Consider the following 24,699-nt stretch of genomic DNA (forward strand, 5'->3'; position numbering starts at 1 on the left):
TTTGGCCTTTGCTCTGCTGCTTCAGTTTTTCAGAGACTTATGACAAGTTTGTTAGGGAAAGTCTCTGGAGTAAAAAAAATTTCAAGATGATGTTCTCATTTTCATAAACTCTTTTGAAGACCATTTGAATAAAGTCAGAGAGGTCTTAGGTATTTTTCACTCGAAAGGCATCACTCTCAAAAGTAGCAAGTGTACATTTTGTTGTTCAGAAAGAACATTTAGGACGTGAACCCAGGGGATGGGGTCAAACGAACAAAAGTATTGATTAATTCTTTTCCAAAGCTCATGCAACCCACCAAAAAAGAAGATGTTCAAGCCTTTGTGGCAGAGTTCTGTGCCAGATATGTACTGAAATTTGATAAACGTTCCTATAGTAGTAGAGAATTACTGAAGAAGGCAGTTAGATTTGTCTGGTCGGATGAATGTCAGAAGGAATTTGAGAACATCCAATTAGAGCTAATGTCAGTGTAATTGATAAAGAGCGTTAAACCTGGTTTACCATGTTGTGTGATTGTGGATACCAGCGATAAAGGCCTTGGTAGTGTTCTTAAGCAAATGCAAGATGGGAAGAAGGTCATAATAGCATTTGCGTCAAGATCACTAAAAGGAGCAGAGGCATGGTATTTCTACAATTCAAAAAGGAAGCATTGGCAATATTTTGGGCACTAAAACTATTTAAGCAGTTTTTGTCAGGTGTTTGTACTATTACGCCAGGTTGTATTTTTTGAAAGCGAATGGCTGTCAGAATTAGAAAAGGACGATGTAATGAAAAGTGTGCAAGACAGTATAATAACTGGAATTTACATTTGGTATTGCAATGAGATGTTAACAGGTTATGGCAAGGTATTTGGTGAACATGCTGTCAACAATTACATTGTGTGGTGAGGTAGTAGGTTAGTTCTCCCTACTAGTCTTTGAGAGTGTCTTGTACAGTTAGCTCATGAGGGGCATCAAGGGATCTGCAAAACTGAAGGTTAAGATCTGTTTACTGGTGTCCTGGACTGGATGAGATGGTGGAGAGAAAAGTTAGAGATTGTTGTGAGTGTAAATTGGCTGATAAGACACTTAAGATTAGGACTTCACTATGATTTGCCATGAGATTCCTGATGAAGTGTGGGATGATGTTGCTTTTGACATAATGGGACCCATTAGTGGTAAGTCAACCGCAAGATATATTTTAGTACTGATGAATACTCAGAGGTGATGGCTACTAGAGAGTTTACCATGGCAGCAGTTCTCACGTTTTTGTCTGAGGTTTTTGCCCGAGAGGTTAATCCTAAAAGCATACTGGCGGACAATGGAGTGCAGTTGACCTCGAAAATAATGGAAGAGTTTTTGGAAAGTAGAGGCATTAGGCATAAGAAATGTGCTCAGTACCATTCAGAAACCAATGGCATGGTTAAGAGATTTAATAAAAACGCTGCAGGAAAGAATACAAATTGCCAGCAAGAGGTAAACTGGGTTGACAGTGAAGTGTAGAGTGAAGTAGTAGAGATTTACACATCACACCATTACAGTAGCAAATCAGTTTGACCTCATTAGGAAGCGCAATCCCCATACCACATTGTGGGCACCATGGGTGAGTATCTATTGCAAAGGGCTTACTCATGTGAAAAACTGGATTGAAAAGGGGAGGCTGAGATACACTCACATTAAGGAAGAAAGGAAACGGAGGTATGATCTCTGTAAGACTGTCAAACATTAGCCTTGGAGGAGGGGGGATGTGGTGGAAGTGAAACTACCAAAAGGTTTGGGTGTTACTTCTTCACATTTTAGTAAACCTTGTATGGTGACCAAGGTGTTTCAGGGGGCAGTAGCATGATGATGGACGGATCTAGAATTTCAACCGTATAATAGTTCTGTCTAAGAAATAACTATTTTCTTTTTTCAATTTTTTTATTTCACAATCAGAAATGTACCTCTTGTTATGAATTTATGCCAACGTATTATGATTTCTGTTTTTAGTGGTTCATTTTACTTTGGTTGGGTAGGTGTGGTATTGTTTATACCTTATTTGTCCTCTCTTTCCTTTCCCCCAATCATATCTTCTATTTCCATGGTACGTTCTACTAGAATGTTTGTTTGAGAAAACTGGGAGTTGGATAGAACTCTGTGGAAGGATCTTGGCAGGAAAGCCGCACGGCACTGTGGGTGGAGTTTCGCCCTTAAATAAAGAAAATAAATGTGACTTTCCGAGTTCCTGCTTTTGCTGCTTCCATGCCTCACACCAAACTTTACAGTGTGTTCTGGGCACTAAGACAGGTGTTTTTTGCTGGATATTTTTTTAGGAAATGGAGTGCCACCACGTCGAAACAGTGACAGCTGCCACGATTTCATCATCCATATTTGTATGAAAATGAGTAATTGCAGCTACATCAGCAGTTTGAACTACCGCTTTGGCAGCTTCATCAGCAAATGAACTCCATGCAATACGTATTCCAACACGTTGATGACAATGTATGACTTGCATGAGCCCATGGCAAGCAATTCCTAACATGCACCACTTTTCCCAAAGCAATTTATGTTTTATATCCTTTTCTTTAGAGTCGTCTCTTAACCTATTTTAACACCAATAATGCAAATTTTCATTTAAGGGCTGTACACAAAAATAACAATCACATGGTAAGTGTGCGGAATGCAGGATCTGTATTCTCTAGTGTTAAAATCAAAGCTTTCAATTCAGCCAGCTAAGCGGTACAGTCCCCTTGGGATTCTGTAAATGTTTTTATAGGCTGGAATTTGCCATCTTTCATGGTGCCAACCGAGGGCTGAGCTGAACCATCAGTATGGATTATAAACTCATACTGATTGAGAGGAAAAACATCACTGGACACAGGGTATTACTTGTTCATACTGGAGAAACTCTTGCATTTGCAAAGTAGAGTTGAAAACATAGTCAACATCAGTAGCTGTCAAGAATATGGCACACTGTATCCATCTGGGATATAAGGCTTTCATGTCAGGAATGCTTGCCTTTGCAACAGCCTATAATGCTGGAATGGGAGTAACCACAAGTATGTGTTACCACTGAGCCAACTGTCTTTACTTTATAACACCGTCTGAACTGCAGTCAGTATGTTTTTGTCTACTGTATGCAAAACACATTTCAGCACTTGAACATAAATGTGAAATATATGCAACCAGCATTGTCTCCTTCATTGAAGGAGACATAGGTGTAACCATTAGAACCCGCAATAAGGCGGATTACCAAGTAAGTTGTGTTGACAGAAGTGTGTAAGTGTCTGGATGCAAGCATGTCTGATTGCAGTGTTCTGAGAATTTTTGTGTGTTGCAATGTGTAGTGGAAAAATCAGGATGAATTAATTCATACAAGCTTAGCCAGCCAAGCATAGTCTGGTATGTATGTTCTCTCAAAATTAGAATGGCTAATGGTTATTGTAGCTTTTTTATGGTGTTTGGTGGCTGCAGAAGAGCACATTTCTCCAAGAAATGTGGTGCAAGGTTTTTGCTTTCATTTGATCATTTGTATCCGTAACATAAGACATTCGGATATGCAATTCCTGCTTGTTTTTTTAAAAAACTGAATTTGTAGCCATATTCTGCAAATGCCTACATTTTGTGATTTACTCTGCCCATATGTATGTTTAAAACATCGCCTGTGAGTTATCTGTCATCAACGTATTACAATGCATCTGTGGCAATTTTTAGTGGAACTGAAGTTAACAAGGCAGGAAACTGACCTGGACTGTTCTTAAACACCTGAAGTTGACAGAGTTGTCTCTGGACCCCCAGCATGCTAAAGGTGGTTAAATCTTGGCTTTCTGGTGCTATGTTTGGCAGAGAAAACCATTGGCAATGTATGTTGTTTTTTTTCTTAAACAATGTTGTTTATCAAAGCTGTGCTGTGCGACTTTTGTATTGCAAATGCGCGTGTATGCCTGTTCAAATGTCTGAAAGTTTATGGTAAGAATGATCAGCTTTCATTGCAGGAATAAGTGGATTATTTATTGGATATATACAAGACTCAATCATGCCTCGATACTCTTATTGTGAGAGAATCTCTCACTGGGGGTTTAGCTTCATGTTTAATTAGATATTGTGGCTGCACTTGTGGGCTGATAAGGAGAACCCTTATCCCGCGTCCCCCTTTCCCCCGCCTCATTGCAATACAATGCCAGGGCTTATGCAATAACCCATTCTGGAACACAGGCAACTGCTTCAGGGACCAGTACCGAAAAGGAAGTTATTATAACCTCTTCTGCTCATGGTAGGTTTATTACAAACTCTAGTGGCAAATCCTCTTGAGCCTATGGCTCTCATAACTGAGTCAACTTTTCCAAGAATATTATTCTAATAGTACCCATGATATCTCCCTCAATTTAAATGTACAATTTATAAAGTCTGTCAAGAGCAGCAACTCGCTGATCTGGTTTTTCAACTTGAATAAAGTAATCAGTTGCTCTCACAACCAGAAACTCAAAGATTCTGGCAAACTATTGTGACTTCTGCTGTGCTGTCTAGCAGTGTCATTCTCCACATCCAGTTCTGAAGGAGTGTTCTTAATGTGTGGCATTTTCAGTGGAAATACCTGCCACCACCTTCTTTTCAAACTGGGCTTTTTGCTTTGGAAGTTTCTCTTCCTTATTTATATCGGACGACCGATGTTTCACATAGTCTTCATGCCTGCGTTCACTTGCCCTCCTCTATCCAAGCGTTTGTCAGGGGAGTCCTGAAAAGAACGAGAAGGATAGGGATTAGTATACTTATACTTATCAGGCTGTATAATGCTTTTCAGAGGACTCAGGTTGCGGTGATACACCCCATGTTTTATGTTTCTCTTTCTTACTATTCATCTTGTACCAGCGCATTAAGAAGACTCAAGTGTCTGCTTGGTATTAATAGAATCAGATTTTCTTTTAAGCAGTGACTTATAGGCCTGGCTCCCAAATTATCTTGAGACATAGGTTTCAGCAATAAGTTTAAGTAGTTCACACTACTGGTCTTCGATGGGAACCCGCACGGGGTGTTGGCACACTGCCAGCACTGCTGCTGCACCTTTCATATTACTTAAAATACCTCAGAATGCTCTGGCAAATTTGCCAATTAATTTTATCCCCAAATTCAGGGCAGGGGCATCCCCGTCTTCATTTTGAATCTGTTTTACAACTTGAGGCACAACAGCAAGTGTTGGTGTACCATGTGTTATGGTATATATGGTAGCAAAGACTGTGCTCTAAGCTGCACAATCTTTTACATGGTGAAGGATACCAAGTTGTAGACAAATTGCGAGAATTCTGTTTGTCTTTGGGTCCATTATGGGGAAACACTGCTTCACGCTTTTTTGAGAAATCCAAAACAGAATTTCCTGCCTTTTGGTGGAAATCTTACCCATAATTGTGTTTATAGTAACAGGAATAACTGTAGGCACAGCTAACTGTGGCTGCCCAGCTTAAACAGCCCATCCTTGGACAATGGTAAGTGCAAGCATAATGTATTGCATTAGGCACTTGTATAATTTCACAACATAATTATGAAGTCTAGTTAATTCTTAAGCATTTAGTGCTCCCAAATTTTGATATGGGGTATCACCAGCTGAGACTTGCCAGGTTGCCCTGTCATTGCTGAGGTAAACCAGTCTTGTATGCTGAAGTGGATGTGGGAGGGTGGCTTTGAACCACTTTGATGTTCCTGAAAAGTTAAAGCTATTTCTAATTGTTGATAAGGCCTACACTGATTGGGTACTGCAGCCTCAGTGTATGTGTGAAATGTCTGTATTATGGCATCTATTGCAAGGAAACTGACCCAGGAATAAAATGCTCTGCACCTATATGCCTTGTGTTGCTCAACCACAAAGGTAACACCTCCACTACCATTAAGGAGCCCTTGTGTCAGTAAATGTGCAGTAACAGCAAGTCTACAATTAAAAGAAATGTTAACTGGACTTGCCATTGTAACTAATGGGATTCAGAAAAGCGAATACTATTGTGGGGAACCCTTTTAAAGGTTCCAGCTTAAACAACCTACAGACAAAAATAGGGGCTTCCCATTAGGTTGAGGAGGATTAATCCCCAACACCATGAATGTCTTGATATAAAGGTAAATAGGGTACCTTTGCCACACGCAAGATCTACTCCAGGGACCCATTAAGTAAGTGCTGACCTAGAATGTTTGTGGCACCATGTTGTTTGGTTTCTATGAATTAAGTAGGACTGTGTATTAGGTCAACAAGAATATATCATCAGAAAATGTTGGCCTCGTTTCCTAGATTTCTCACAGTACTCCATCTGAACTCCAAACCCTGCCAGGGTACCAAAAAGAGTCAGCAATTTCGAACATGCTTACTCTTTAGTCCCAAGAATTTGTGGAACTGATCTTACCCTTTCATTGTTAAACTGCATGCCCAGGGTAGACACAAGGTAGATATGAAATGGATTTTCAATTATTTATTGAAATAATCGTATTCTTGTATAAAAAGCTTAAGCTGTGATTATTAGGAAGATTAAACAAAGCACTGTAATTAGCATTATTAGAATGGTGAAAAAAATATTTCAACCATGGTAACGTTACCAAGTTATGAAACTCTTAACTACATACTATTGAAAGCATAGCGGAGTACCCTCTGCCAGATCCATTGGGATACCCTAATCCCCTAAACGTGGGTATCCTATGCCAGGGGGGCAGTCTGATACACTGCAGGCTATTGTCCTTTGGAGGATGAAGGTCAGAGTCAACAGGGCTGCATCTCTGTCACAGCGCACCTTGTTCCAAGATAATCTCTACAGAAGCGCTCCTCGGCTGAATGGAGCACAGAGCCTGATTATATTATATCATAAACACACTGTTCATATCACACAGTCAAAGGTACAGAGCTGATGCTATAAATTGTCTAAAACTTAATGGCTGTCTCCAATGGACAACCACAATACAATGGCAATGCACTCTACTGTATGTGCTTAGACTTGGAACTAAGTGTGCAGACTACAAGGCAGCAAAGTGTACTAGAAAGAACCTGTATGTGCAGTACATTCTCAGTACATTATTGTGTAATTGTAAAAACATGCAGAAAGTAAAAATCAGTAAAATGTTTCATGCAAAACACTTGAAACTAAAATGGAGGCTCTGTGCATGCCCTAATGAACTCAACACCCGTTGTCATGCCTAGTACAAATGGAAGCAGAGTACTAGAGGATTAGAGACCCGTTTCTCCTTTGGGGGCAGTGGTAGTAAGACCACCTCCTAAAGAAATCTGTATTGCAATTTTAAAAATAGAATTTGGTAAAATGTTACAAGAGAATGTGGATTTGAACAGACTACTGAATTACAATGCTGATGAATTGGGGTATCCAATGAAAGAAGCAGCTAGATATGCTAATGAAACATGGTAAATTGGAGCAATTAGCCAATTAACCATTTACATTAGCAAAATTAAAAATGCAAAACAAAATTAGAAAATGCGTTGGACACATGATGAGATCAAAGAAATGGGTCTACATACTTTAAGGGCTCACGTTAATGATTTACTTAAGAAAACAAGATTGTAATGATTCAAAGAAATATCGAGAGAAACAGAAAAAATGGGCTAGCGAATAAAAAGAAAATGAAAAGGACCGACGGAAAGGCAAGAAATATTGCAAGTGAGTCAGATGAAGGGGTGGCTTCAATGACAGTTCCCGTTAAGTATAATGAGGGAATCTGGTGCACGTTCTGCGGACAAGGCTGATCTTTATGCATTTATGCAGAAATTCCCAAAATTGAGAGAAGACCCAACAAAGTGGTATGAGGCAGCTTCCCTACATTTCCCTAATGTTATGGACTAATTTAAATATTTTATTTGAGATTGTAGTTCCTGGAAACTTAAGGTTAGAATGTATGTTGTTACTGGATGGCTGACACAAGAACTAGCTAGACTTGGTTCAAATAATGTGCCTGCTACTTAGAAAGCACACAAATATAATGCTGTGATTGAATATATGAAAAAGTGAGTTCCAGAAAGGGTCACACATTGGGAGAAAATTTTGAAAAAACCACAAGAACCCAAGCAATCAGTGCATTCTTTTTATGAGAGGTTGATGCATGGTTACAAGAATCACAGTGGAGTCCAAAAAGCAACAGAAGGTGGAGTTTGTGGTTTTGTTTCTGACTACCTGAATGGCTTGAGATCAGAGATTAGTAATCATATGAGGGAGTTGTGTTGACAGACGAAGGAGACTGAAGAGATCTTGATGTTGGCAAAATAATGGTGACTATTTTAAGACAAAGCAAAAGAAGTTAAAAGAGAAGATGATGATCGCTCAGACAAAACAGTTTGAGAGAGTTGCAGAATCTAACTATGAATGGAAAGAAACGGGTAAGGCAAGGAGGTAAAGATGAATGGGATGAATGTAAATTTTAAAGTGTTGAAAGCAAATATAGCATGTCATTAGTGCCACTGTAAGAGGGAGTGCAGACAAAATCCTACCAGGATTCAAAAAAAGCTTGATCAAATTCAACACATACAGAGTTATAGCAATATGATGTTGAATATGCAGAATTGAGCACAGAAATCAAAAATAGATTTGAATGCCCATGCCAACAACCCCAATAATGCAATAAAACACGAAATAAAAAATGCTGTATATTCAAGAATACCAGAAAAATAATAGGATTTTGAATAATGAGATGGCAGGAAGTAGTTCACAATGACGGTGCCAGAGGAGGAGGAAAATGTCGTGCTTGGAACAATCTTAGATGTAGACCATAGTGGCCCATATGTTAGGAGAGAGGTCAATGGCCGAATAATATGGGGGCTACTAGTTCGTTCTGTCAAAGTTCTAAACCTATCCTGTCGGGAAGAGAAATCCAAGTTGTAGGGATCAGCATTAAAAAAATGGTAATTCAGTTTACAGCAGGTGTTCCAGTTACTCTTAGTCAGATTGAGAATAAACATCAATTTATTGTATGTGATTCAAGCCCTGTAAATTACTTGGAAGGGAACTTCTGTAAAATGGATTGTGTGATATATTGTACACCGGATGCTGTTTCAATAGAAATGCAAGATGAAGATTCAGTTTTTAAAATCAGTTCACAAGAGTCGACAGTTGAATTGTACAAAGTTTTGACAAAAGAAGATCTACCTCTAGACTTGAAGACATACTGTCAAATAACAGGTATGGGATTATATTAGTAAAAAGATTGGATAGATTTAAAGAATAGACCCGGTGAAACTTAAGATTAAACCAGATTCAATATTTCCTAGAATAAGGCAGTACAAACTTACAAATGAGGCAAAACCAGAGATAAAGAAAATGGTCGAGCAGGAAGTTTTCAGCAAAGTGCTCAGTAGCCCTTGCAATTCTCCAGTGATGGGAACTAAAAAGCCGAATGGCAAATGGATAATCATACAAGATCTCCGAAAGGTAAACAAAGTTGTTTCTTGTTGTCCAGAGGCACCGAATTCAGCAGTGTAATTGTTTCAAATTCCATCAGAAACTGAATGGTGCAGTAATTGTCTTATGCCAAGCATTCTTCATAATTCCATTACATGAGAACTCACAGTTCCTCTTCGCATTTCAATTTTTGAATAAAGTTCTGTGGAGTAAAATCCTACAAGGATATACTGAAAGTCTCCAATTTTCTTGCAAATACTGAAAAACAATTTATAGAGTTTAAAACTGCCATGTAATTCAATCCTAGTTCAATATATTGATGACTTTCTAATCACATCCATGACAAAAGAAGACTGTAAATGAAATAGAAATGTTTTGTTGAACCATTTGGCAAAACATGGGCATAAAGACTCTGCAACTAAAATGCAGCATTATAAAGGGAAATTCATTTATCTTAGACAACATATTGAAAAAAGGTGCAAGGAATGTCTCTAAAGAAAGCATTTCTGCTGTTCTGAAATGAAGTCCACCAACTACCCAAAAGGAGAATCGGATGTTTCTTGGAACTGACGGGTTCTGTCCTCAGTGGATTCCAAACTTTTCCTTGATTGCGAAACCTATAGTAGGGTGAATGTGCAATGATGTACAGTAAGCAATAATACCATTTGATGAGGAGTGTCTTGATGCATTTAAGAAATTAAAAAAGTTTGTGTTATATGCTTGCACTCGGGATGTCCGATTACAATATGATGTTTTTTTGTATTTTGTCTTGAAAAAGGTGGATGTGTACTTTCAATCCTAACTCAAAAACATGGTGGACTAATGCACACAGTGGCATTCCTGTCTGTGGTATTGGATCCAGTAGCTATAAGTCTCCCACACTGTCTGAAATCGATTGCAGACACTTGTTTGGAAATTGAACATAGTGAAGGCATCTCTGCAAATAATGAATAATAGGTTGATGCATTATGAGCAGAACATTCTTGCAGCAGGGAAAATTTCCATTCGAAGATGCAATGTCCTGAATCCAGCAACACTTCTTCCAATTTCAGTAAAGAATTATGAATACAGGCAAGATCAAACCGATGAGATGAGCACAATTGTATAGAAGTGACCAAAGTATCTACAAAACCAAGACCAGACATAAAAGAAATCCCATTGGAATTAGCAGATCTGACATTACTGGTTGTTGGCTCTGGTTGGTAGAGCAGCGTTGTGGTCTAAAACCTGCCTATGTAGTACGTTTTATCAAAGAGACACTTGAAGAATCCTCACTACCAAATGTGACATCAACGCAAGTTGACAAACTGATTGCCTTAACAAGAGCTTGCTGCTTATCAGAAAATGACAATTTATAAGATAGCCAAATTTTTGTTCATGATTATCGACAGCTATGGTCACAAAAGGGATTTATGACATCCACAGAAGATGCAATAAAAAACAGTATGTGTACAAAGGATTTGTTGGATGCAATTCAGAAGCCAAAAGAGGTAGTCAATGTAAAGCGCATAGCCAAATTATCTGGCAAGACATGGTCACATTAGGGAACAAATAAGCAGGTCATATGGCAAGATAATGTGCCTTACAAAAAAGAGTCAAAAGTTCAAAAGAAGGAAAATTATGATTTTGCACGTGACTAATGTAAATTGTTACTTTATGGATTCAATGCAAACATTCTTGAGTGAAGTAAGAACTTCAGGTATATGCTCCTGAAAATGAGACAAAAGTGGAGAAAATTAGGCTACAAAACCAATTATCAGGATCTGTATGTAAATTCAAAACAGAAATAGGTCTTGCCAGAAAATATTGTAGTCCATACGTAAATACTTGCATAATCAAACACATGCAGGAAGAGATAGTTTGGTGACATTAGGAAATTACAGGATTTAGACATGTTGCTAAAGATGTGTGTAGTCATTGTTTGATATACTATTTAAATAATCAGGGTAAAAAAGCCTTTTATGGTCACAAATCACATTGGCAAATCAGAAGGCCCATTTACGAGGCTGCAGGCAGGCTCTGAGATGCCACGCTGTAATGGCTTAAAATATAGCATAGTAAATGTCTGCCTATTTTGCAATCGGGGAGAATCATATCCCACAAGGACAGCAGATAACCTTACAGTTGCCAAATTGTTGTTGAGGGTGTTCATACCTAGGTTTAGCCTCCTAACTGATACTGAGACTGATTGTGGTGCACACTTCAAAAATGAAGTGTACAGATGATCCGTATAGCTTTTGAGATCAAGCAGAGATTTCCCTGTAGCTATCGAACACAATCCTCAGGCATAGTGGAGCGTACAAATGGCACGCTTAAGAATAACCTAGTGAATGCTTCTGCTTCAACTTTTTTTTAAGTGGCCTGATGCTCTTCCTCTTGTTTTGATGAATACTCCTGACAGGAAAACTGGTTTATCCCTTCATGAGATGGTGATGGTTAGGGAGATGGGGCTTGCACAAGTACTTTCTGCTGCACTAGGTTCAATTACTGAAGACATTGTCTGGATTATTGCAGAAGTTTGACTGATATGATGATATCTGTTTCTCATCAGGTGAATGTAGCAACAGAAGAGTACAAAGACACACCCTGCCACGGACTGAATGCTAGCAACTGGGTGGCAATTCGAAAACATGTTTGTAAAAGCTGCCTCAATAAACGATGGTGAGAATCTTTTAAAGTAATTTTAACAACAAATAGTGCAGTCAATTGTGCATGTGTGCCTCAGTGGATCCACACTGCTCACACAAAGAGAGTAAGAGTACCTGAGGCAGTGGATGAGGCGAATAATCAAGGTGTACAGTCTGCACAAAATCAAGCTCAAAGTTGTGAATGCAGAGGGGGTGGAGTTTATCTGGAACTGGTGAAGATTAAGTGCAATAATAAAAGTCTCAAGTCAGTGAGTGTTCAGATCAAGACCAGTTACATTAAGGTCAACGTGAAGAGCTGCTGCAGTACAAAAAGGCAAAGCACAAGTGGCAGCAAAATAAGTAGTCCCTGAACAAAACAGTGAAAAGATGCAGTTGAAAAATCAAAGTGCAAGGAACCCCTCTCTGAAAAGAATAATTCGCTGTGGAAAGACTGACCGATAGGAAATTGATCATAGTGCAAGTCTGAGTTCGAGTCACAGTTGAAGATTGAGCTCAAGTCAAGATCTTGAAGATAATGGAGAAAGAAAGGTTGTCATTGAAAAAGAGAAGGTTGAAGAAATTCCAAGAAGAGAACTTGCACCTGGAAAAACAGTTGAATTCAGGCAGGCAGGAGGAAATCGCCAGTAGTCGAAAGTTGAGGATGATTATTTTCGAATTAATAAGGGCCAATACTGTTTTGAAAGTGGCTCAGATCCTGAAACTGAAAATGAAGAGCCACCCTGGAAAATGAAAGAGACTTTGAATATTCAGCTCTAATGAAAAAAAAAAGAAAATGAACAGAATTAGAAAGATTTTACCTAAGAACTCAAATAACTATCTAATATAGCTGATCTATGACAGATATGTGTTGAGTTGAGACTTAAACCTTATAAAAATGAACTCAACTTAAAGCTGATGCTGATCTTGCTGTATGACCTTTTTGTTTTTAATAATGCTATAATTAAATGAGACTAAATGAAGAAAATATTATTTTAAAGAAAATGTTGTGTTGATTTGTATACCAAGAAGTATTTTCGTCCTAAAAGAGAAGATGGGAACTGCAGATCCTATACAATTGTATGGATGGCACTGTTAATCATAACATTACTAGTATCAGTTAGCCTGTTTGTGTGTTTACTGACTTCTGGGGGAAATGTTTCAGATCGTTTAAACAGCAATGTTGAAGTTAGAACTAACCATGATGAATTTGAACAAATGATACCGGCACACGAAGAGCATTTAGTTAGTAGTTTCAAAGATAATGTCTACACTAAAATGATTAGTTAGTATGTAGAAATAATGAAACTTAGTCAGTGCTATGTATGTACTTCCTTCCCACATCAGCTGGGAAGGATTAGACATATGTACAATTAAAGATTTCTTATTCATTATTTGATAATATTTTCACTGCCAATTTTAATCACAAATAATTTATTTCACCTTTAGGTGATTTTAATATTTCCTTAGATAATGTGTTTATTAATTAGAATAAAAGGAAAATTGAATATGGTGAGTGAGGGTGACTGCACAAACATATGACACTAACTGAATAAAGAATATGTATGTACACTGAGTGATGAGGAGCGCAATGATTTTATTAGAAAATATAATTAAAGGAGTGAAAATAGTGAGAACTCTTCTGTGGACAAAGGATTGCTTTAGACAAAATAAAAGTTTTCAGCTTCACATATTACATTGAAAATAGAGCAATAAGGAAATGTGAAATGTGTACAGTAAGGAATGGGTCAAAAGAAGAAAAGAAAGTTGAGTTTGTAGGTGGTGTAGGTAGGTTAGTGAAATCTTTTGTCTGGAGAAGAACCCATTATGAGGGTAATCTATTATGTTTATGAAAAGACTGCTTATTTTAATGTGCCGACAAACTGGCTGGGTTTGTTATATTTGACTTCATTTTTCCAGAGAATGTATTGTGTAGATGAGTTGGATGATGAGCATAGCTTTAGGAGAGTGAAACTACGCTTTGGGCAAGTAGTTTTAGACATCTTAGGTGCTATCATTCATCTAATGTGAATTGCAATGACTGGTGTGAAGATTAGACTATTGTCTGCAGTAGTAGAAAGACTTACATAGATAGAGCAGGATCTTTTAGATTAGTGAATTTAGAGATTATGGCAATTAGAGCAATGGTCATTGGTCAATTGTTGTGCATTAAATACCCTTTTGGCAAAGGAGGGCAGAGTTTGAAATCAGAGCCAAGGGTTGTTATATTTGCATACCCGATTATAGTGGAGTGTTGATTCCTCTATTAATAACATAACTAATTTGATTTAGGAGATTAGATTTTTGAGACCAGGACTATAGGAGACTGTAAGACCTAGGACAAGTGAGTTGAGAAATAGCTTTGGTAAGGTAGGTGAATGGCTAGATAATATTGGTAATGGCATTTTTAAATCAGTTTTACCTCCAATAATAATTATAATGATTTGTGCAACTATTCTATTTTGCTTATTAAAACTATTAGAGTGTATGATTAGCAGATATAATAATAGGAGTGAGAATAATCAAGAAGAGAAAATGATCAATGGATTTGCAAATGGATAGGCTTGAGAGAAGCAACAATTAAAAAAGATGGAAAGATGTCTGGTTATCTAAAGAGGTGAATGTTTCAGTGAACTTTCGGCTGATTAATCCAGTTTAATAATAGAGTTATAGTGACTATTAGAAAAAAATCAGGGGGGGGGGTTGTAGACTTTTTTTAAGATGTGCAAATTAAGGTGACAAATTATTTGTACAAATTAGTGATTTTAATAATGCATATGACCAGTGAAATAATGATGCTGCACTTAAAACAATTTGATTATTTTGTGAGGAGAGTGGTTGATAATATAATGTAATTGTGCCACATTTTTGTGCAAGACAATGTTATTTTAAAATGGATGCAGTTTCAGATGTACTGTTCATCTTGCTCCTCCTCATTCCCCCCTCCCAGTCAGTGACCTGCTGCAAGTCTTCTCTCCCCACAGTTTCCCCGGAGCACAGAGTGCTATGGCATATAAGGACAGCTGTATTAGAAAGCATGTATTGTGAATTAAACTTTCCATTGTGTACCTTAGGTATCATTTTGACGCAGACGTGCAGAATAAAATAATTCAATGAGCTAATGTAGTAAAAAGTTTTATATTATATTGATCATCTCCAAAGTGCAGTTGCTGAGGAAGCAAGCAGATTTCTCTTACCTTAAGAAATGAGTTAGTCCTAAAATATGCTACAATGCAATCTAACCATGATCACATCATGCTGAATATTTTGCTAGCTGCTATGCTTAGATTGTGTATTAAAAGCCACGGGTTTTGAAGGTTTTGGGACGAGTTCCAATTTTTCTGCAGAGACTCTGTCCAATTATTCTAAAGACTTTCTTTTCCTTACTTAGGATGCTGGCAGTACTCTAGAGTTTGACACTTAACATCTGGAGATATTTAAGTGTCTATCTAGGGATTTTTGTTATAATTTGTGATTCTGTATTTCAGCCTTCATGGCAACTCATGCAAATTCTGTATTGTTTTGTATAGAAATCTGTATTACGTCTTTTAAATTTAATTCTGATCTAGAACTCAACTTGTGAATTCTCAGTTTTAGATTGTGGATTCTACTCTGCTAAATTGATAGGGTAGGGAGGATATTATCTTGCTGCAAGAACAACAATATTATTGGGGTTTGGCTACCACATGGGCATATTTAGGCAACCCTTGGTGTAATGAAGGACACCCTAGACAAAGTGGGCATCGTTGGTCTGACTATGGCAAACATGTGCATTATACAGTTTAACCCTGCCACACTAGCAGCACAGGCATAATGTCTGTCCATCACTGGCTGATTTTAGGCATCTGTAGCATTAGGGCATCCACTTCTAGCATAATGGTGTCCATAAATGTTTTCCCATGGTCATACATAGGCACATAAGGCAGAATCTGTAATTCTGAGGCAATTCTACATGGGATTTCTTGATGACATAAGCTGATATTTTGGGAGGGCAAAGTATTTTATTTACTTAGTATGTCAACAGGTATTTTGAGGCAAAGTGTGTTTTTTCCTGGCACAGAAAGTTTTTGTTTGGAGGATTTTGGTTTTCTGTACCTAAAATGAAAAATTTGTATTTGCAACAAAATGTGTGTTTTCAGAAACAGATTTTAAAAATATATATTTATTGTGTTTTTCATTAATATATGAATGTTGTTACCGGACAGTAGTTTGACATTGCATTTCAAAGGCATCAATACTGTAACATTAAGAAGAATAAAGCACATATCTACCTCTATGCCACCCCCCACCCCTTGGAAGGAATATGCGTCAATTAAAGCATAAGAGCACTTAATCAAATCAACTTCCTGGTTAGAGAGTAACGGGGCAGTAGTTGAATTCCATGCTATAGCTATCCACCTCTTTGCTAATGCCATCACCAAAGCAACAAATCTGTTGATATGTTTAATCTTTTTCGTACGATTATGTACATCTTCTATGCATTGTCAGGAATATTAGTGTGTGGTGCCTCATTAATTCTACCCCATATCTGTGCCAGCTGACGGATCAGAGCAGTAAATATGAGGAACTATTCCATTCCCAGGCCATGACCTTCCATCAGTGCTTCAAAAGATCAAAGTTTTCCATCTTCAATTAGGTTCGCCGAATTGACAAACTGCTTCCATCCAAGGTGTAATGTGGTGCAGTGTAACGAGGGTCACGTAAGTGAGTAGTGTCCATAGAGGCAATGATGGTGCACATATGGTGGCCTATATTTCATTTGAAAATAAGTTCTCCAACACCAGTGTGCCACGTTCGTGAGCATATCTGCCCCAGATCTGACTTGTGAGGTGCACATTAGGCATTCTAAAATACTCTGTCCAGCCAGCCTCCTCAGGATACATGCACTACGCTCATTCACCGCATTGGCCATTCCAGTTGTGATGAGGTATAATACACTTCATAATTTGGTGCACAAACTTCCTCTTTCTCGATCTTGGCATATACTTTACAAGCCTAATCTTGTAGCTCCTTGTTCCCCATAGCAAAGAGACAAGCATTGATTCAAACTGCCTGAAAAATGACTTCTACTGGTTTTGTGTGTCATTTTATATACTTTTAACATGGATTTGTATTATGCTTCTACTTTCTTAATATGCTTTTATTCTACAAAAGGTAGTGAAGGTACTTGATTGACTGACTTCTTTAGCATTACCAGGAGTGTTTCAAAGTAATATATAAATCTAAGCAGTATGAGGATGTCCAAATGTGAAAGAAGAAGCATACACCAAAGCGGAAGCGAGTGCCATGCAGTCAGAAGTGCCTTTCCCAAACTGCCATCCACGCGATAGTTTTTGGAGTGGTAGACGTTTACTCCTAAGTATTTTACGATGTCAAACTTCCATTATAATTGGGTGATAGGAAGTGACCTTTTTTGCTCGTCAATCAATTTGAGCAGAGGAAACACAGAACTTGTCCCAATTAATTTTCAAAAATGATCTATGACCAAGTTCATTCAGTGATGCTATTAGTACGTTGTCACCTGTAGCATTTGCTTGTACATATAATAATGCATTATTCGTATATAATGGTCTTTGCTTACAGCTATCCCCAAGCTTGAATTTTTGGAAAACAGGGACACCACAAGTTCCATGACCAATGCAAACATGACCGGAGACGGCAAACCCCTGTTTAGTTCCCCTTTCACTACAAAATGTCCCCAAGATTGTAGTGCCTTTTGATACTCTAGCTGTTGGCACTGTGTACAGAAGTTCTACCATACCGAGAAATTCAGGGCTCATCCCCATTGCACGCAGCCTTGCCGTCAGATACAGTCAAACTCAGCACATCAAAATCTTTTTCAATGTCTAGGGAGGCTACCCAACAATTTACAGAAATACGTTTGGCCCAGTAATTAATTTGTAAAATAAAGATTGTATATGCCCAAAGCTCAGCTCAGAAGTCCAGGTGGCTCTATTAAATGACAGCTTGTTGAATACCAAGGCTATGCAGTCCTGATTCCACATCAGTCCTCTTTAATCAACTGCCACTGCCTGTCCCATTAGCTCATGCCAGTAGATTACAGCTTTTTCCCCTTGGTGAAGTTTTTTCAGCCTTTCCTGTTTCTGTGTTTACTCTCTCTTGCTCGTGGGAAATCTTTGAAAAGTAAAAGTAAGTGACAACACCCAAAAATGAGTGCTGGTGGCCCCCAACAGCAATCACAATTCCAAATTAAGCACTAGTTTTGCCAGATCCATAATCATAAACAGATGGCGTAAATTGAGATGTGTGTTTCTGACAGGGGTGAAGTCACTTTGATCTGGGTCCACCACTGTATGTACAATTTTTGTTTGTCAACATGTTCCCCAACATTTTATAGTCTAGGTTCAAGAAGGACAGAAGCAGCCTCAGTTGTTTTGCAGTTTTAGAACCAGAGGTAATCAAGTGGTAAGTCTCCAAACATAGGTGACATAAAACTCAATAGGTAGACCATTTGTTTCATGGGTTTTACTTCTTGCCATTTTGGAAACAGCTAACTTTTATTTCCTCTAGTCAGTGGTCCTTCATTAATTGTAGAAGATTCATTATAGGGATGGAGAGTTGCTCCAAGTATTGTTCAATTGAGTGCTGTTTGTCTCTTCATGGTTATCTATAAAGCTCTTGATAATGTTCCTTGAATACCTGATTTCAATTTGAATGCTCACCAGTGTTACGTCCAGGGTTCAAATAGTACCCATCAGGATGCCACCAGTCTATCAGATTTACCTCCAGTCTAGTGCTGCCGAGCTACGTATTCTTAATAATCTAACTTCCTAAGTGTGGTCAGGGTGTCATCATATTCAAGCTTTAGCTTTACTAATGCTCAGATTTAGTCAGCATCTTCCAACCTTGTAATTTACAATTCCCAAATGCAGTCTTCTTTATTTTGCAAGTCTTGTTGCCTTGACTCCATAAGTTGTGCTTATACAACGGCCCCTTAAAATGTTTTAAATACATACCACTCCACTGCCGTATCTGAGGCTGTGCCTGCATTGTCTGAGAACTATTGATCTATGGATTCACATACACAATCACAGAACAAGTCTGTTAAGGTTTCTGTCAGAAGACACCACAAAGGTTTACCCAGTTCCTCAACAATGAGACATGTTTCTTGTAAACATGTAAAATGTATTCATCAGTTTCAAATATGCATGAATTTTAGATTTTTTCATAGGACTGACCATGCCTTCACGTTCTAAGTCAAGACATTGGCCTTCATTATGACATTGGCGGTAAATCCCACTTACCACCGCAGTAACGGCCGCCAACATACTGTCGGTGAGGCTGTAATGATATTTGTGTTTTGACCACTGACTCCATGTTGCACTTAGCCTAGGAGCACACCGTCACATTAGTGACCACTAACTTCATTTTTCCTATTGACTTTATTTTAGCATCAGCCACCACCACGTTAAAAGCTGCAATTATTTTTCCACGTTATACAATGTGCTCATGTTTTTATTCTGCATGTTTGTGGGTTCTTTCTCACCAAGGGCTTAGGCTGATAAGAATGTACTAGGACGGCAGGGAACGGTTTTGTTTTGAGAGAGGGCACCTTGGGATTTTGGCCAATTCCCAACATGTTCTTTTCAAAGCTGACCTAAAGTAACCAGCATTTTTTGAATAATAAACGTATGCAGTGGAAGGGAGTTTCTAGAATCATCTTCTCTTGTTTGTTCAAAGTATAAGAGGCTGAGACCAGATAGACCAGGGAGTGACTCAGATCTCAGACATGCTTAGGACGCCGATGTGTGTCATGCTTCCCATGAGGATAATGAATATCTCTCTCCACAATCGATTCTGGGATCTGGTGATCTGATGCTGATTAGGAGGGAAATGAAGCAGATTTGCCCTTGCCTCATGGTGATGCATTTTTTAATTCATTATTTGCTTTGCATTGTAATATATAGATACATATATTTTCTGTGTATATTGCAGTGGAGAATCATTTGTACATGTTTTTATTTAATTGCTGTGACGATTTTTAAACGTGTACTTTCAGCATGCTAATCTCCTTTACAAACCTTGCAAAGTGAATTCATAAATGTCTTCTTTAGACTAAGAAGCGCATTCCAGAGATTTTGTCAGTGCACAACTGTTTCAGCTCGGTCATTAGTGAAGGAAGACATTTTGGCGTAGTCGGACAGTATAAAGGGAGGTTGGAGGTTGAAAGTGTACGATTTAAAAGTGAAAATATGTGTGGCAGAGTGTCAAAGGAAGCATGGCAAACCTTTTCTGAAAATGCACGTGAAATTAAAATGCCTTATGATGTCTTGGCAAGTGTGTTTTCTTGTTTATCAGGACTTTCAAAATTTTGGGATGGGTGCTTGGATAAAACAGTTATTTACTGTTCTTATGTGTTTAAAAAAGGTGTTTTTTTAACAGAATGATTAACCTTTTGTTCTTAGCAGGAGGGTTTGGATACTTTTGTCTGCTTACATAAATAATGCATGAGAGATGTAAGCAGTTAGAATATGAAAATAAGAAATTACAGAAACAACTTGACACAATAAATACTGTAACTATGTTGTCTTGTCAGAATAAGTTATTCCAAAATAAGGCTGTAGTTGGGAAAGCTGATTTTTAACATTCCAGTAATGAGGAGGTTAAAAAAGGTGGGGGCCAGTGTGAGCTACATGAGCAGAACAGTTTGTACTCAGCCAATATTTAGACGAAAAATACAGAGTAGCCCACATATTTTGGCAGGAGTTGAAATGCATTCTTTAAAAGATCGCACCCAGCAAGAAGTTAAGGATGTTAAAGATATATTTATGGAGCTTTTGCAGAGTAAAATGTGGCCAGGACACAGAGAGATGTTGCTACAGGTAAAACAAAAGATTTTGGAGTTTGCTACTCCTCGCACTAAGCACGAGATTCATGGGATTGTTTGATTTTTGGAGACAGCATGACCCTCATCTGAGAAAAATCTTAACACTTTGGTACAAAGTGACGAAGAAAACATGAGTTTGAATGGGGTGAAGAGCAGCAGTGAGCTTTTGATTTGGCAAAAGAAGCAATTCAACAGACTTTAGACTTGTGGACAGTGCAGGAAGGAGGCATTGTGTGCATGTAACTATCCAGGGACAATATGTAGAGTGGAGCAGGTGGCAAAAGCAGAGAACAGGAGTGTCCCTGGGGTTCTGGACTACAAAATTATCTGATGGGACTCTGAAAAACTGGAAAGAACATTTAAATGAAGCCCTCCAGATTCTGAATAACAGACCATTCCAAAATGATAAAACTGCTGATACAACCACATGTGGCCACCAGCACCATTCTGTACTGGGAAATAAAACCTAGAGCTTCAGCTCCGCACAGAGCCACAGCAAAATCTGCAGGTCTTGACCTACATGCTTAAAGAATTTCCCAACTTGTAATAAGTCCAGTCTATGGAGGATTGGTGAGGACGGTGACTGCCCCAACCTTTCTAACAGTACAAGGAAAGGGAGGTTTCGGTTGAACTGACAAAAACCCTGGTGCTAAGGTGTGAGTGAAATCCCCAAATGTCCCCCCCATAACTTGCAGAAATTACAGCCAAGCACCCTAATAATGTCCTACTGATCATAAAACTAGGAAAGGAAAATGGGAGTACATTTTAGCTGACAAATGTTATTTGCAAGAAAGATCATACTTGTTTATTTTAGATCATACTACGACTTGCCTCTGACCATGACTGTGCTGTGTGGTCTCCCTTCGGGGATGTGTGTGTAGGGTTGGGAGGGACGGCACCCCCAACCTGAACCTGATTGATCGATCATGTTGCGCAACACCCCTTCTGCTTTTGAAGGGCAATACCTATGGATCCATTTGGCACAAGTTGTGCTTCACAGATCAAAGTTCTGCATGGGAATAATGCAGAGTACCACGAATGTCATAACAACTTGTTTCATTGTAATTGTAATGGAACCAACAACATGGCTTGTTATCACCTGGTGACTGCTGCCAGTCACATTAAACATGTTTAAGTTGCCAACTGGCTGACTATTCTCGTGTGGGAACCTCACTTTTAACAACATTCTAGCAAATATTACAGGTGGACCGTGTACCTTTACATGATTAGGACTCATGATGTTTCCATCTAACTCTATACAGACTCGTTATCCTAGAGACACTATGCAATTAAGTGAAGACTGTGATTCAGTTATTATCCCAATCAGAATATATAAGCATAAGTCTTTCTATTGTAGGTGTGCCTGGTTTAGATGTTCATAATATCTGAATGATCAATAAGTTAGCATGTCTATTGCTTTATAGGGATTGCTCTTTTAAATTCATTATGTTGCTGTGTACACTACATATGTTATTTGCTTGTAATGTTTAAAAAAAAAAGCAAGAAATAAGTTAATTTTAGGACTATAGGGTATACGAGTCATTGGTCAAAAGGGTGGAGTGTAATGATATTGGTGTTTTGACCACTGACTCCACGTTGCGTTGCACTTAACCTAGCAGCACACCGTCACATTAGTGACCACCAACTTCATTTTTCCTATTGACTTTATTTTAGCATTAGCCAATGCCACGTTAAAAGCTGCAAGTATTTTTCCACGTTATACATTGTGCTCATGTTTTTATTCTGCACGTTTGTGTGTTCTTTCTCACCAAGGGGTTAGGCTGATAAGAATGTACTAGGACGGTAGGGAAGGGAATGGTTTTGTTTTGATAGAGGGCACCTTGGGGTTTTGGCCAATTTCCGGCGTGTTCTTTTCAAAGCTGACCTAAAGTAACCAGCATTTTTTGAATAATAAACTTATGCAGTGGGAGGGAGTTGCTAGAATTCTCTTCTCTTGTTTGTTCAAAGTAGAAGAGGCCGAGACCAGATAGACCGGGGAGTGACTACGATCTCGGACATGCTCAGAACGCTGAGGTGTGTCATCCTTCCCATGAGGATAACTGATCTCTCTCTCTCTCTCTCTCTCTCCACGATCGATTTTTGGATCTGGTGCTATTTAGGAGGGAGATGAAGCAGATTTGCCCTTCCCTATTGGTGATGCACTTTTTAATTCATTATTTGCTTCGCATTGTAATATAGATACATAGATTTGCTGAGTATATTGCAGTGGAGAATCATTTGTACATGTTCTTATTTCATTGCTGTGACCCTTTTTAAGCGTGTACTTTCAGCATGCTAATCTCCTTTACGAACCTTGCAAAGTGAATTAATAAATGTCTTCTGTAAACTAAGAAGCGCAATCCAGAGATTTTTGTCAGTGCATGACTGTTTCAGCTCGGTCATTAGTGAAGCAAAACAGAGGCGAACATCCGTTCCCCATATTATGACACACACACACACTAAACCGACAGAATACTGCCACAAACACATATCCGTCCGAACAAAGGTTAGTGGTAAACTGTTGGTATGAACACCCATACCTTTACGCCAACAAAACAACACCCAAAACCACTGGTGGTACACACCAGCGCAGTCAGAATGGCCATCCAAATATATAACACAACATCGGCCAACACTAAAATCACACACCTGACAATGTTACACACATCACACCCACCCACAGCACTATAAAAAACACACCCACATTATCCACAACCCTTTATGAACACGAAAAATAGGCAAGAGATAGACACGCAAATCAGACACAACTACACACGCACCCCACCACATTACTCAACACCCACTGCACAACACACACCATACAACACCCATGTCCCAACAAAGGCACCCTTGTTTCACAGATGAGGGGTTGCAGGTCATGGTGGAGGACATAGGTTAGAGCCACAGCTGTTTGGAGCACAGGTACAGAAATTCTCATTGCCAGGAAAATGGAGCTATGGCGGAGAATCGTGGACAGGGTGAACGACGTGAGATAGCATCCAAGTTCAAGGGACGACATCAGGAAGAGGTGGAACGACCTACAAGAGAAGGTCCGTTCCATGGCAGCAAGGCACCAGCTCGCCATCCAGAGAACTGGCGGTGGACCCTCACCTCCCCCACCACAGCTGACAGCATGGGAGGAGCAAGTCTTGGCAATACTTCCTGGCCCATGGGGGACCACTGGTCAGTCGACTACCCCAGCCTACTCCCACTCCACCACAGAGCCTCCCCCTCAGTATCTAACACCATAGCAGCCACCCAACGTCCCCACACCTCTGTCCCCAGGACACGTCAATCAGCAGTGTGCTCACCTGTACAGGGACCCCAAGTCCACACCTCACAGCCAAGACAATCAGGGTCCTGGGGTCAGTGGCAGTGGGCACACAGTTGAGGGGACACAGGCACAGGGGGACAGGGACACATGGAGGACAGCTGTGTGCCAGGGGGAGGGTAGGCCCAGGGAACCGACTGCCCAGAAGGCACTCACCAATGTCCTGGAGGTTTACCAACAATCCCAGGACAAGATGGGTTAGATGTTAAACATCATAACCGGCAGATGCAGGAGGAACACCACCAGGAGATCAGGAAAGATTTGCAGGCCCTCAACACCACCATGGTCTCCATAGCAGGGGTGCTGGGTGATATGGCCAACATCATGAGGGACTACAAAGCACACTAGTGGGCCCCTTCCACTAGCCAGTCAACTGTACAGCCCCCCACGTCTGCTGCAGATAGTGGACAGGTGGCCCTGCCACAGGACCCACTGACCACCAGCACCCCTCCCCCTGCAGAAGGTGCACCTCCATGCAAACGTTCCCTGCGACCCAGACAAATGCCAGACACACTTGCCAAGACTTAGACCCCCGCCAGGAAATGAGACCCTCCTGAATGTCCCCCTTGT

Source organism: Pleurodeles waltl, chromosome 3_1 (genome assembly GCF_031143425.1).
Source record: "Pleurodeles waltl isolate 20211129_DDA chromosome 3_1, aPleWal1.hap1.20221129, whole genome shotgun sequence".
In the NCBI taxonomy this organism is placed as follows: domain Eukaryota; kingdom Metazoa; phylum Chordata; class Amphibia; order Caudata; family Salamandridae; genus Pleurodeles; species Pleurodeles waltl.